Here is a 13,883-nt window from a genome sequence, read left to right on the forward strand (position 1 = left end):
TGGATAGATCTGTTATAGAACATACACGTAATCAGTGTGTTTTTGAATTGCTGCGAGCTCTGTGGCAAGAAATTCAAATCCGAACTGCATTATTTTATGTTTTATATGTAAGCAAATTCTACTGCAATGACTGTGCAGGTGCCGGACATTAAACAGCAGGCACGTATGTCACATGAGTTTATTCATCAAGGACATCGGGCACTGCGACGACAATTTCATTTGTCACACAGTGATGCTCGGAATATTGTGGCTAAATTGGAAGCAATAGCACAATTGCTTGTCAAAGTGCATAAAAGAATTACAGACATTACCGGACTAGACTCAGATGCTACTTATTTACCTATCAAGAAGGAATATCTACAGTGGTTAACAATCAGTCGACTATTTTTCAAGTGGCCTTACAGGACTTTACTGGACAATTGTTCAAAAGATAAAAAGCTACAGTTTATTTGCAAACAGGATTGGGAAGAACAATCTATCAGATCAGAGATACCTGTGACTGGACTAACTGTTTTTACTGATGCAGGAAAGCGATCACACTCAGCAGTTATTACCTGGCAAGAGGATGGACAATGGAAACATTGCAAATTCTCAGGACAAACTGAGGACTCATTACAAACGCTTGAACTTTTTGCAATATACCAGGTCTTTGTAAAATGGAAGGACTTACCTGTAAATATTGTAACAGACTCTCTTTATGCAGCAGGCATTATAAATCGAATTGAAAGAGCTTTTATACAATCAGTGAAGAATATGCGACTTTACACCATTTTGCTACAGTTGCATCAAGCAATAAACCTCAGAGAGATACATTATTTTATCACTCACATTCGTAGTCATCAATTTGATCAAGGTTTGAGCATTGGAAATAATAAAGCAGACACTTGTGTCCTATACGCAAATATCACCAAATTTATTTTAACAAGCGCGCCTATCCCATCAATTCTTTCATCAATCAGCGAAAATGCTAGCGAAACAATTTCACCTCACCATGGCACAAGCACGTGAATTAGTTAGTGCTTGTCCTAATTGTCAGAAAATTGGCATGGGAATTGGAATAGGGGTAAATCCTCGAGAGTTGAGTGCGTTGCAACTGTGGCAAATGGTTGTTACTCACATTGCAGAATTTGGAAGACTCAAATATGTTCATGTATCTGTTGACACGTTTTCACATGTTATATGGGCAACAGCACAAACTGGGGAAAAAGGTCGTCATGTCAAACGACATTTACTTGCTTGCTTTGCAAGTCTTGGGGTTCCACAACAACTTAAGACTGATAATGGACCAGCATATTGTTCACAGATTTTTCGTCAATTTTGTCAGCTATGGGGTATTACACATGTCACTGGGATTCCTCATTCGCCTACGGGTCAGGCGATTGTGGAACGTGCTCATAGTACATTGAAACAGCTTCTGCAAAAACAAAAAGGGGAGAGGTGACTGAACCTTCTGAGAGACTTGCAAAAGCTGTTTATGTACTTAACCATTTAACTTTAACAGGAGATAAGGAGCGACCCCCAATTGTGATACATTGGGAGGCAGTTCGACAGGGAGCAAGCTATGTGCAAAACAAAGGCAAAGTGTGGTATAGGAACCAGGTACTAACGAGTGGTTGGGACCAGGGGAACTATTACTAATGGGTCAAGGTTATGCTTCTGTCTCTACAGGCACAGGAGTATGGTGGTTTCCGATCAAATGTATTAAACCATACGTGGAAGTGGAATCCAGATCCGGAGATCCGACAGAGAGTAGCAGAAGACAGCAGGGCAATTAGGGATGCAGCAGAAAATAGTTGGCTCAACAAAATGTGGGGTGAGTTAAGACAATCATTGAGAAGAGTATATGGAAGTAGTGAGATAATAAATCTAACTACTTCCAAAGGGGGAAATTGATACCGGATGGTTTAGTAACGGTTTAGCAAGAGTAGGCCTCAGAGTAGGCTCTAAAAGGCCTGCTCTGTGTTACCTTTATACAGAATCAGCTTTCCTGTCAGTAATTTTCCTTTCAGCTAGAATAACAGAGAATAACAGTATGTTCTGAAGCAAACTACATGTTTTGTAGATAGAGTTTGCTTATGGGAATGTTTATAATAGGCATTATCCTACTTGTGTTACCCTGTTTGTTTGCATGCTTGCAGAAAACTGTGCAACGAATGGTCAATACAGCCTTTTTAGCACAACAACAGAGAGCAGGATTTATGGGTAACCAAGGCTGGGATTCTCTGACTGGGCTCTGCGAGACACAGGGAACCGGGTTTAAGTAAGAAACAAAGACAAAAAGGACAAAACAGGACGTAGCTCGTTCAAAAACAAAAAGGGGGATTTGTGGGGTTCCACAACGCAATGGTGGGAATGAGCTTCTGAACGAGCTATGTCCAGGCCTGTCCAGGGGGTGGTAATGGGGTGGTGATGAACTAGCCAATCATAATACAGAACAAGGGCCTTGGCTATGAGACCAACAAGATATGGGGGAAGTAGAGGACCTTGGCTATGAGAAAAATAAGATATAGGGAAGTTGAAAAATAAGAAAGAATGCTGCACCTGCAAGATATAACTTTTTAGCATAAGCCAATCAGAACTAATATAGAGGCGTGTGAACAAAGCATTCTAACCAATGATAATAGAAATGACAGGTACACAGAGCGTGTACAAAAATAGAATAGTATAAATGTACCCTCAATAGAATAGTATAAATGTACCCTCAGATATGCAAATAAACGAGATCTGCTTAACGATCATATTGGTCTGCATGCATTTACTCCGTGTCCTCTCGCGAACACTGACAGGGAGGAAGACAGCTGAAGAATCAATGACTGACAGCTAAACAGAGTTTAAGAGGCAAATCAGAGTTTGGCCCAAAGCACTAGGATGGTTCCATCCTTAATCTGTTTATCTAAAAAACCAAGCATAATTTGCTAACATCATTCATTTCCCACTCAACTGTTTTGCTTGTGTTTTGTTGGAGGGATACACTGGTTATCTCAAATTGTGTCTTCTTAACCCATTCCTTCATCTTTAAACTATATTCCCTATGGCCAGGTATCGAGAAGAATTATGAAGTTTTTTATTTATTTTCCCATACATTTTTGCATACAATAAAAATAAGAAAGGTGTCAGTTCGTCATTTTAGCTCAGAATGAGAGGTATAAATAATTGGTTTAGAATCAGGTTTAAAAACCAGTGTAAGCTAGATAACTTTTGCGGAGCTATAATTTTTTATGTATCTGTATGGGTGGCCTCTTCTGGATCCTATAGTGATTTTCTTTCTGCTGCAAACAGAAAATAGATTTCAAGACTGAGTTATTTCCTGAAAAAGCAGAGCTGATTGTTTCAGGCTCTCTCCCTTCCATCTTGTTCCCACCTGCTATTCCAGAGCCAGTGAGATAGTAGAAACCATAAACCAGCAAATCATTAACAGGATTTTATCCTCCCCACCTCATGCAGTGGCTTTGGCTTTTGTCTAGCCAAAAAAAGTGTGTCTCAGCGTTATTCTCTCCAGCTCTATGGTCTGTCCTCTCAGTCTTTTGCAATGGCATGTGCTCCTGCTGGTATTGGTGTGAGCCCGCAATTCATTTTATTTTGTCCCATTTCTCCATGACTCTTGGTCAAAATGCTGCTTTCCAGCACTGTCAGATCCCTCCACACCTTGAGTGTTCCTCGTACCTTCACGCTTGCACCAAGGCGGGCATGTCCCACAATCTGCCAAAAGCCTGCCCGCCCACATGCTCCTATCAGCTTTGGTGCAAGTGATGGTTTGTCAAACTGCTCTGTTTTCTCCTGTATTCACTAGTCTCTCAGACCAAAATACATCACCCACAGGAACCCCATTGCAGAATGTCAGTTGAGCATGTTGTTTAAATTTAGTAGGATAAAGCAGGTGTCTATACATGCTAGTGCCCATGTGGAAAGGGAAAACTTATTGGAAGAAAATAACAACCCCAAAACACTGCCCCTTCCTCCAAGTTTCCATCTGGTGAAAGAAACTGAACCAGGTGACGGTTTGAAGAAAATTAACCTTTAATGCAACTGCATGGTACTCAAAGCCCTGGTATAGTAAGGCAGTCACAAACGACTGTGACAATACTTCATCCTACACAAGTACTTATGTTTTGTGGTTATATTGATAGAAAGACGATCACTCTGCAGGAATTTCAACAGGAAAAGGTGGAACAGGGGTTACTTACAAACTTGTACATACCCACTTTGCCCAAACACATGGACAAACCCACAGAACGCACAAAAAGTCTTTCTGTTCAAAGTTGGATGTGCAAAAGTGTTTTCAGGTTCAGAAAGTGTATTTGTAGCAAATTAATGCAGTCTGATCTAAGAAATTCTCATAGTAGCCTAATCACAAAAAAATAGGTAAAACTACCTATTGTATAAGAAATTGCAAGGCATTCCAAATTTAAATGGATCCAGTCAAATAAAATATGTACTCTATTTTACTGAAGAAAAATAACTAGCTTTTGGGTCACAATCTTATAATTTTGTGAGCTATATCACAGTAGTAACAAATATATTTTTATAAAATTACCATTATCTCCTAAAGCATCTCCGTATTCTTATAAGAATATCTCCTTATTCTCTTCTTCTTTGCCTCCACTAATTTGATCTGGCATTGTATTTGGTTTCTCCACATATACCTGGCACACTGCTGAGCTGGCACTGTCATCTCTCAAAACAATATTAAGCAAAAAAGATCAGCAAGGTTTTTAAAATTTTGTTTAAAAATGAAAGAAATGAAAAAGAAACAGTTTCAATGAGCTGGCCAAAAGCTGAGAAAATACATTGTTTTGAACTTCTAATGAAGCAATTAGTCTTTTTTTTAATCTTGGCTGATATTTTTTACTACATTTTTTAGCTAATAGAAAATCAGATATTTTACTGATGAGAAGTATTGAGAAGTATTTAATAAGTATATTAAAGTAATAACCTTTTTGAGTTTCTATTTTTTTTTTTAATTCAGCATTCATTGTTTTTAAAGGCAAATAAATGGCAGTTATTGGCAGTTTGAGCTGTTTATTTTTTATCTTCCTCTCCTATTAGGTGTTTTCTACTGCTTACACATAGGAAATTACTATATCTGAAAAGAAATAAACTCCTTCTGCTCTAAAATACTTTCTTTCATTAGAGACAGCAGTAATTCCATAATACATATACTAATAAGGAAGTTTAATGCATAAAGAAACACTGTAATGTCTGAAAGTGGAAAAGGTAGACTGTTTAAAAAAAGACTTGAGTCTGAAATGGGAAGCTCTTTGCAACTGTGGTGTCAGCTCAGAGTCTTAAAAATTAATTAGGGAACATAAAGAGAAAGGGATAAAAAATTAACTAAAATGATAATACTTAGTCCTAAATCTGGACATTCAATAGAGGTAAGTATAGCTGAAATCTTACTCTTCAATACCATGTAGAGAGTGAAACACATCTCAGGCAAGAAACAGGTACATGAAACAAACTTGACGAATTCTTTTGACTCCCTTTGTTGCCGTGAGTTCTGAACTTAGATTGGTCCATTCAGGACAGTCAACGACAGGTTAACCTAAAGCAACACTGTGACACTTCATTAAAGTACCAAAATAAGATCATATTAGTCTCAAACAACCTGTTGTAAAACATGGAGTGAACCTTTTGTCTTCCAAGACTAGCTATGTACTAAAAATAATATGATTAATGGGACCAGGGGACAAAACTTCAGCAGCAGTGAAGTGCAGTGACACCGATGCATAACTAACCTAACCAGTCTGTTCATTACCAGCTTTTACTGAATACTAGCAGATTTTCTCATGCTTGTACGTGTACACTTACATTCTGAATTTTCTAAAAATAGTAATTCCTGTGCTGTGTCATTAGCAGCCTTCCTCCATAGAGTTACAACATGCAGGTGGGAAATCAGAGCTGGATCACCTGCTCGCTGTTTGGAGACAGTCGCTGTTCAGGCGAAGAGCACTCCTCATTCTCAGTTAAGGAGTCCAATTCTGCAGTCCTCGCTTAAACAATCTACCGTTACTCATGCAAATCTCCTACCTACATCCCAGGGACAGCTTGTGAGAGTGACAGTTTCAAAACTCTGTCAATAGGAGAAAAACACCCACTCTACCTCAGGCTAAGGACATTTAGGCCGTTTTAAAGACTGAAGTTACTCAAAAAGTATAACCCAAAGCACTTTACTATTTACAGAGCACAGGGAGAATAAGCCTTCACCTAATTTGTGAGCTATATTGCAAATGTTGCTACAGTTATCACCAAATACTGCTTCTAAATAACATGTGCAGGTATACTGTGCTGGCTGTGTAAGCAGCAGGACTAACAATTATAGCTATTGCTAATATAAAGATCAGTTACTGTTTTACACATAGGTTTTTAAAAGAAAAAATCTTTATCCTGAAGAGATTTTTTTTCTCTTTTTTTTCCCAAAGAAAAAAGCAGTATGAAGATCTGCTCTCAGTGAATGTTCTTAGCAGAGCAAAAGCCAGCATTCAGGCAGCAACCATATTTATTTTACCTCTTCCTGCTCCAGGTTTTTTTTTATTCAGCTCTTGAAATATGAAACTCACAAGGATTGCTGCTGAAACCCTTCTGTTATCAAAAACTTGGTATTATGGAATTGCTGAGAAGAAGTTTGGTTTTTTTTAACTGCTAAGTAAATTCATTTAAGATATCTAAAAATTCAATACTGGAGTATTTTGACCACTCATGTGATTTGTTGTTAGTGTCTGAACCTCACACAGATTAAGGAAACAGTTTACACTGAGGGTGCACTGTGTGGAAGTCCCACCACAGTTTATCTTGCCTTTTGACATGGCTGAGTTCATTCCCTCTCAGTCCCACCTCAGCATGGACCAGCAAGAGCTCTTGTGTAGCCCTCAAACTCTCTCCTGCTGCTTTCCAATAAAGATACCACAAGTATAAAATTATATTTTACTTGAAACATGTGAAGACTGATAAACATTAAATGTGAGTACAGCAAGGAGATTTATAAAGCAAGTGGATAGATGCCATTTATTTCAGATCAAGCTCTGCATCACTCAGGAGCTGGAAATAAAAACAGCTTGTGACAGGCAATAACCTGTTCCGATGGTACAACAGCCCTCGTAATGAAGCTGCAATCATTGTTCTGATTTCCCATGGTCTTGTTTCTTTCTTTTCCTTCTTGAAGAACTGGCATTTCCAGTCTATTCTAATTTTCCTGATTCTAGGCTTTGATTTATACTGCTCTGGCTATTGTACATCCTGTCAGAGGAAGAAGGAGCTAAGGATTCGAGGCGGAGGGAGACGCAGCACTGACATGAGGGTGAAAAAGAACAGAGAATAATACCAGAGATTAAACAGTTCTGATGGGTGATGTTTTAGCCTGTCTAGCTCTGTAATTATACATAATATTTTTCCTTCAGTCCTGGCTGATGTGAACAAATACTGCCTGCCCCGCCCCCTCCCCCCCCCCAAAAAAAAAAAGTTAAAATCTCCATGTAAAATGATGGTCCAATAATAAGAGCATGGTGTTGAATTTAGAGTTGGGACATCTGGGTTCTGGTCTCCTTAGCATTAACATGAGACTATACAGAAGCCACTTTTTCTTCCTTCTGCCTTTGTTTACTCTGGTGCAAAGAAATTGATTTTTATAAGCTCTAGTTTGCTAACAAAGTGCACCAAATGAAGAACAGACTCTTTGGAAGTGATGTCTCAAACAGAATTTCTCTAACCATGCTAGCTGAGACACTCCTCTGTCTATTTACAGGTCCCTGGTGCCCTGTGCATATCCCATACTCTTTTTTATTGTTTTTTTTATGAGTCCTAAACATTTTTGAGACATAAGAATCTCCATGTAGGCAGAGATCACTGATGTCTCTCCCCAAGAGTACAATAACTATACATGTTGACATTTACTAATTACTTATATTTCATGCTTCAAGGGAAAATCATGCACTTTGTTCATCAATCAGTAGTCTTTTCTTAAGAGGAAGGATACCTCTTTGAGCCCTGACTTGGTAATCAATCTAAAATCAAGCACATAAGAACTGATACCAGTAGTAATTTTAATCATAGAAGGCATAACAATTAGTATACCTGGCAGTGATGTTTATTTCCATGTGACTGACCAATGCTTCTTAAAAATGCATTACATTGCTTAGTTCAGTAACTGCCCATAGTCTGCCACCTAACAACATAAAAGACACTGAGTAAAAACATCCCTTGAATCCACATTTTCAAATGTGCTGCTCTATATTTGCCGCATGTGTGAACAGATTGTACATGTGGGAGAAGAGACGCCGAGAAATGTGGGTGAGAGAGATCATGAAGGATTTTGCAGTCTTTGCTCTGACTGGATACCAATTCATTCTGTCCTTGTTTTGTGCCAAGCCTGGGGACCTTCACTCACAGTATGTAGCAGTTGATATGGCAAACATTTCTGGGGTGTTTCTTCAACGATGACGTACTACGACTCAAAGCAAGAAAAAGAGCAGCACTATCTGGCCTACACTGAGCAGAAGAGACAGCAGGTGGTATAAAAAAAGGCAGTGCTAAACGAGTACAAATATTGTAAGACTGAAATCCCCTTGCTTGCATTGCAGGTCCAAAGCATTCAAGAAAGGGGATGACGAAGCAGCCAGATGCTGAAGTGAAGGAAACCACAAGACAGAAATTAACTTCCTAGGGAAGCCAGATCTGTCTTGGGATCACACACTTTCCTTTGGGACACACACACAGGCAACCAGATTTGTACTTTTGGAGTGGACTGAACCCTGTGCTGCTGCTAGGGTGGAGGAGATGTAGCACACTTTCTATCCTGTGTAGCAGCAGTCCTGGTGTAAGCAATGAAAATGTCTTCAAAGGTAGTTTCTAGTGGTGCCCACCATTACCCGAAGGATACCCACAGCATGGACCTGCACTTGGCCTTAGTGCCTCTTTAAAGGCACTTACCTTTGCCTTTAAAAAGACAAGTGGACGATGCAAAATAATGCCCCCTCTAGCCTTAAACTGTAACATACCAGCATTATGTTGAAAGATCTTGAATGAAAAGATCCTACTGCAAGCCATCATCAAGAACAAACTAAGATATGGAGTCAACCACCAGAGATTTGCAATAATTACCTGATGTGGGAAATACATCAGACAATAAATACAGCCTCTGCTCAACAGCTGACCCGTCCAATTTTGTCTTTTCTCCAAGATCCTTCTGGTTTAGTATCTGTCCCCTCAGCTCTACTGCTCTTCAGCCCTTCTTAGAGCTATAGGGAACAGTTGTTGGCTGGTTTACCTTCCTGTCCTACGGTGTAGAGCACCTTCAACTTCTGCTTACAAATATCAGGTCATTAAATTAGAGGTGGGAAGATATGTCACATGAGTTAAGCAAACAGTCACATGCAGAAAATACCAAATTCTCAATACTGAACATGAAAAACTTAGAAGAATCTCTTCGTCTTGACATGATCATTGAAACTATTAATCAGACTGCTAAGCTTAGCCAGCACACTTCCAGATGGACAATTCAAAATATAGGGGGATAAATTAATGACAATTAACAGATTGTTCAGCATAGGTCATTTTATTTTCAGTGATCTGACAGCAAAAGAGAGCATCAGCTGTCTGAAGAGACCAGTGGCCAGTCTCTCAGGACTAAGGGAATGTCTGTTCTCAGAAAAGCCCATCTTCACACAACTGTCTTTGAGGCTATTGGAAAGCCAAAAATTTTCTCATGTCTTTCAGGTTAGCGGCAATCAATCATTTACAGCTGTTTTCCTATATAGAAGTCTACTGATCATGTCCCCATAATAACCATTTGTTCTGGCAGTATGCTCCAGCATACCAGCATAATCAGAAAACTTGCTTGCAAACAAATTTCTTCCCCCTTACCCCAGAGGATGGCACAAGCTTATAACAACCACTTGAGCAAGGCTGAGTGTGGAGGGTGGCAGGCTGGAATATGAGAGAATTGTGTGGTTTTGTCCCACATCTATTCTTCACCTATAGCTTGACAACTTTTTCTGTCCTACTCTTTCTTCCTTAGACTGAGAGGTCAGAGATAGCAACCAGGCAACTCCCATAGAAGAGACAGATTACAAACTGTTCAGAACAGCAATGCTCTCCTACAGTGAATGTGAGACATCAAGCGAAAGAGTAACTCTATGTGTGGCTGTGGCTTTTCAAGTGATCATGTAACCCGTTGACTCAAAGACTTAAACAGTAGATGATGTCATTTGATGATTGTCTGGGCTGTCTCTTTTCGAAGAGTGATGAGAAGTGCATCATAGAAGGGACAGTTGTATGGAAAAGAGTAGTAAGAAAGAAAGAAACTGAATGGGAGAGTCCTGTTTTCAGTCTATTGGATGTAGGCTGAAGAGACAAACTTTCCTTTCTCCTCTCCCCATCCTTTGCTCATATTTCCCATCAGCTCTGGTTACCAGAGTGCTGCTTTCCGTAAAATAATAAAACTTTTATTTGTTTTCAGAAAAATATTGCTCCCTTCAGTTAGATGTTTAATTACAGGATTGATAGACTATTTAAAAAAAAAAAGTAAATGTGGAACAACATTGCCAAAATCTATTATTTGAAGAAACTTCAAGAAAAAAATGATTTGATTTTCAGATTATTTCTCTAATTAAGCCTTTCATTCCTCACTGTGTGGCAGATAGCATAATCATCTATATATAAATAACAGTAAGAGCAACTGCATGACATGATCTGCTCTGTTGTCGAGAATGTGGAGGTTTTCTGCAGATTTTTTTTTCTTTTTTCCCCTTGAGGGGCTGTAGGTAGTAATTTCAGCAAGCAGTAAAAGAAAACAAAAAACATTATATATAGGTATCGTATCAAATCCCAGCCATTCATGAGCTGAGCTAGCTACAAAGGGTCTGGTCCTGCACCCTTCAGCATGCAGGACCAGAGGACTGAACCCAAAGCTGGGATGGCATGTACATAATTTCCTATAGGAATGCAAACAGCAATGTCATTATTTGGTAAATTTGCTTGGAGAATGCTTATCTAAGCAAAGACCAGATCTCCTTTTCCTCGATGTGCAATTCACATGGGAGTTCAAGGAACAGTGGGAGGAAAGACAACATGCAGTCCTTGTCCCCACTGGCACGTACCCACCACTTTAAAGCAAACGCAGTGGTGTTCTCACTTTCTAGATGAACAACTTTCCCCCAGAGAAGGACCAACAGCCAGATTAAGGTCCTAGCAGCAGCAGCACTGAGAGGTAACAGAAAAGACACCTTGGTTCCTACCAGAGCAAATAAGTGTATCTGGGTTCTTTGCGAAATGCTGCCTTGTTTTATCACTTCTCCCCCTCCTTTCATGCACGTCTCCTAAACACCCTTCAAGCCCCATCTTGTCAAGCCCTGGTATCAGAGGAAACGTGCTGCCAGCTGACAAGGACTGGATTAGGTTCCTTCTTCGGCTGTTCTTTAAGTACCCAGAGGGGTTCACTCTAGAGCAGCAAGAGGATAGATATTAATCCTCTCAGAACATGGCAGGAAAGCTTGGGCTGAGCAAGAGATGAGTCTTTAAAAATCCTTGTGCCTGTACACATTAGGTGAGACTGTGTGCTCTTTTAGTGTCCAGGATGCGGTGAAATCAGAATGGGATGTGCACAACCTGAATGCCCCCCCCTACCTGATTGTTGCAGCAGAGTAGAGTGGGTTAAATCAGGACAGAGGAGAGAGCTGGCATGACCACTGCAGAAGTCTTCTATATGGTCTGTGCAATAACTAATCATTACACAGGAAAGGGTAGTAATTACTTCTTAATGCTGCAGGTCAGGAGCTGGCTTTATGGCAGAGCACAGTAGGTTGAAGAGATGGGGTCTTTGTCAGTGCAGCAAAAATTAATAAATTGGTGTGACCCCTATCAAAGAGGTCTTAATAGACCTTTAAAATAAGTAAATGATTCCTCTTTATTTAGTTATTATCTCTTCTCTGTCTATGTGCTCAGCTGCAAAAAAAATTTCTTCCTTCCTGGCTGTTGTGCTTTTAGTTTTCTTCCTTGGTTTATGAAGCAATAAGGTGCAGTAAACAAAATCTTGATATGGAGCTCTTCTTGTGAAATAAATAAATAAATTTTAAAAAAACAAACCAAACAAAAAAAAACAGGAGATCTCTCCTGGGTTTTTCTCCTTGTTCTCATTGTTGTGTTACATTAACAACACTGACAGAGGGTTAGGAAACAAGCTCAACCATAGCCTCCTCATACCTTGAAGGAAAGGGCTGAAGATGTTTTATTTTGTTCCATCTACTCAAGCTGGACTAAAAGTTAAATTGAGAGTTTTTCACCTGCTAAGACGTGCAATCAGGAGTCTTTGCTCCTGACAGTTGATTCAAACTGAACATAGCATCTAAAGTGTATCAGAAAATGCAGAGGATGCATTTCTCCTTTGCTGTTGTGTTGTATGTATTTGTTATACTATCATCCTTAGCACAGAATCAACACACCCTCAGCTGGTCTTGTCTGCTGACCTGCAGTGGGGAAACTTGATGTTTCAACTGTTACTTAAACAGTAGGGAAAAAGGAAGGGGTGGGGAGGGGAAGAAGTTGGTTCTCATTCAAGTCACCAGCAGGAGGATCCCCTTTGAGAGAGGAAGCAGCTAGCCAACCTGTGCCCCAGACCACACAAGGAAAAGGTGATTCAGGCATCCTCCAGCAGGAGTGAGTCTGCAGAAACCGCACCTTTTGTCCAAAGCAGCCAGATCCAACGACTCTCCCTGAACAGCAGCACATTTGACTTCTAGGGTGCCACTATGTCACTTTGTCATGTCTTCCCATACTAGGAAAATACTGCTGTTGCTGGTTTGTGTGGCTAAGGGCCTTCTCTCTGCAACTTAGCAGCCTGCCTTTCCTTCACAGCTCTGTACCCTCCCATCCAGGCTACTGGGGCAATGTTTTCAGAGCCCCTGGGAAGTGTTTTCCCCTCACTGTTCCAGCGCTGTTATTCTCATTCTGCTGTCCTTATAGCCTTGCACCTCCACATCCTAATAGTCTTTCTGTGGTGGGTTCTCATGGGCAGTGATTGCTACCAGCGAGATATTCAGCCATTTTTCCCTACTTTCTACACATTTTGATTATAGCTTTTGGTCTGTGCAAGGGACATAACAATGTTCGTGTGTACACAAGCAACTGGCCATGCAGCCCCTGCCCTGATCAATGTACAATCCAATCAACACTAATTGTAAGCAGTGACAACCGGTTGAGAGTTTGAGCATGTCCTGGTAGAAACTGTATGGTTACTGTGCTATAAACAGCTGCTGCACAGCAAAGGATGCTCAGGAGAGGTCTGGAAACCCTGGTTACTTCTCTTTGCAGCTGAGTGCCATGAGGAGAGCTTTCATTTTCCCTCTGTCTCTCTGTTTTATTTTTCCCTGGCTTATGTTTTCCCCAATTTTTCACAGTTAGAGATAATGTAGGTCATCAACTATGCACTCCACTAATAAATCTTCATGCATGTGAACCTGTCCCAACATCACTTGCGCAAACCAGCCGTAGTGAGAGGGAATTTATATTATACTAAAATATATAACATATATCATGTATTGGTTTACATTGTTTATTTGGTTTACACCAAATATGTTGAGGAAATCACCAAATGACTGAAATGGGTTGGGAAAAGTAAAAAAATCAGATCTGGTGATAGATCATGGGAACTGATAACCTACAGGTGAAAGGCAGTGCTAAACTGTTAAACAGCCTAGCCAACCCTGGCAAAGCAAGGATGTGTGTCCCCAAACTTAGCTTCTTTCCTTTGTCCTCTTTTCAGAATAACTTGGAGAATGCCATTGAAATATTTGTCAAGAGAAAAACTCCAACTCACTGGGGCCTGCCATAATGTTATATCACCTACCTGCAAAGTTGCCTACTGGTTTCTAAAACCCACAAACACTGCCTCCAGA

The sequence above is a fragment of the Nyctibius grandis genome, chromosome 5 (genome assembly GCF_013368605.1).
Source record: "Nyctibius grandis isolate bNycGra1 chromosome 5, bNycGra1.pri, whole genome shotgun sequence".
Taxonomy (NCBI): domain Eukaryota; kingdom Metazoa; phylum Chordata; class Aves; order Nyctibiiformes; family Nyctibiidae; genus Nyctibius; species Nyctibius grandis.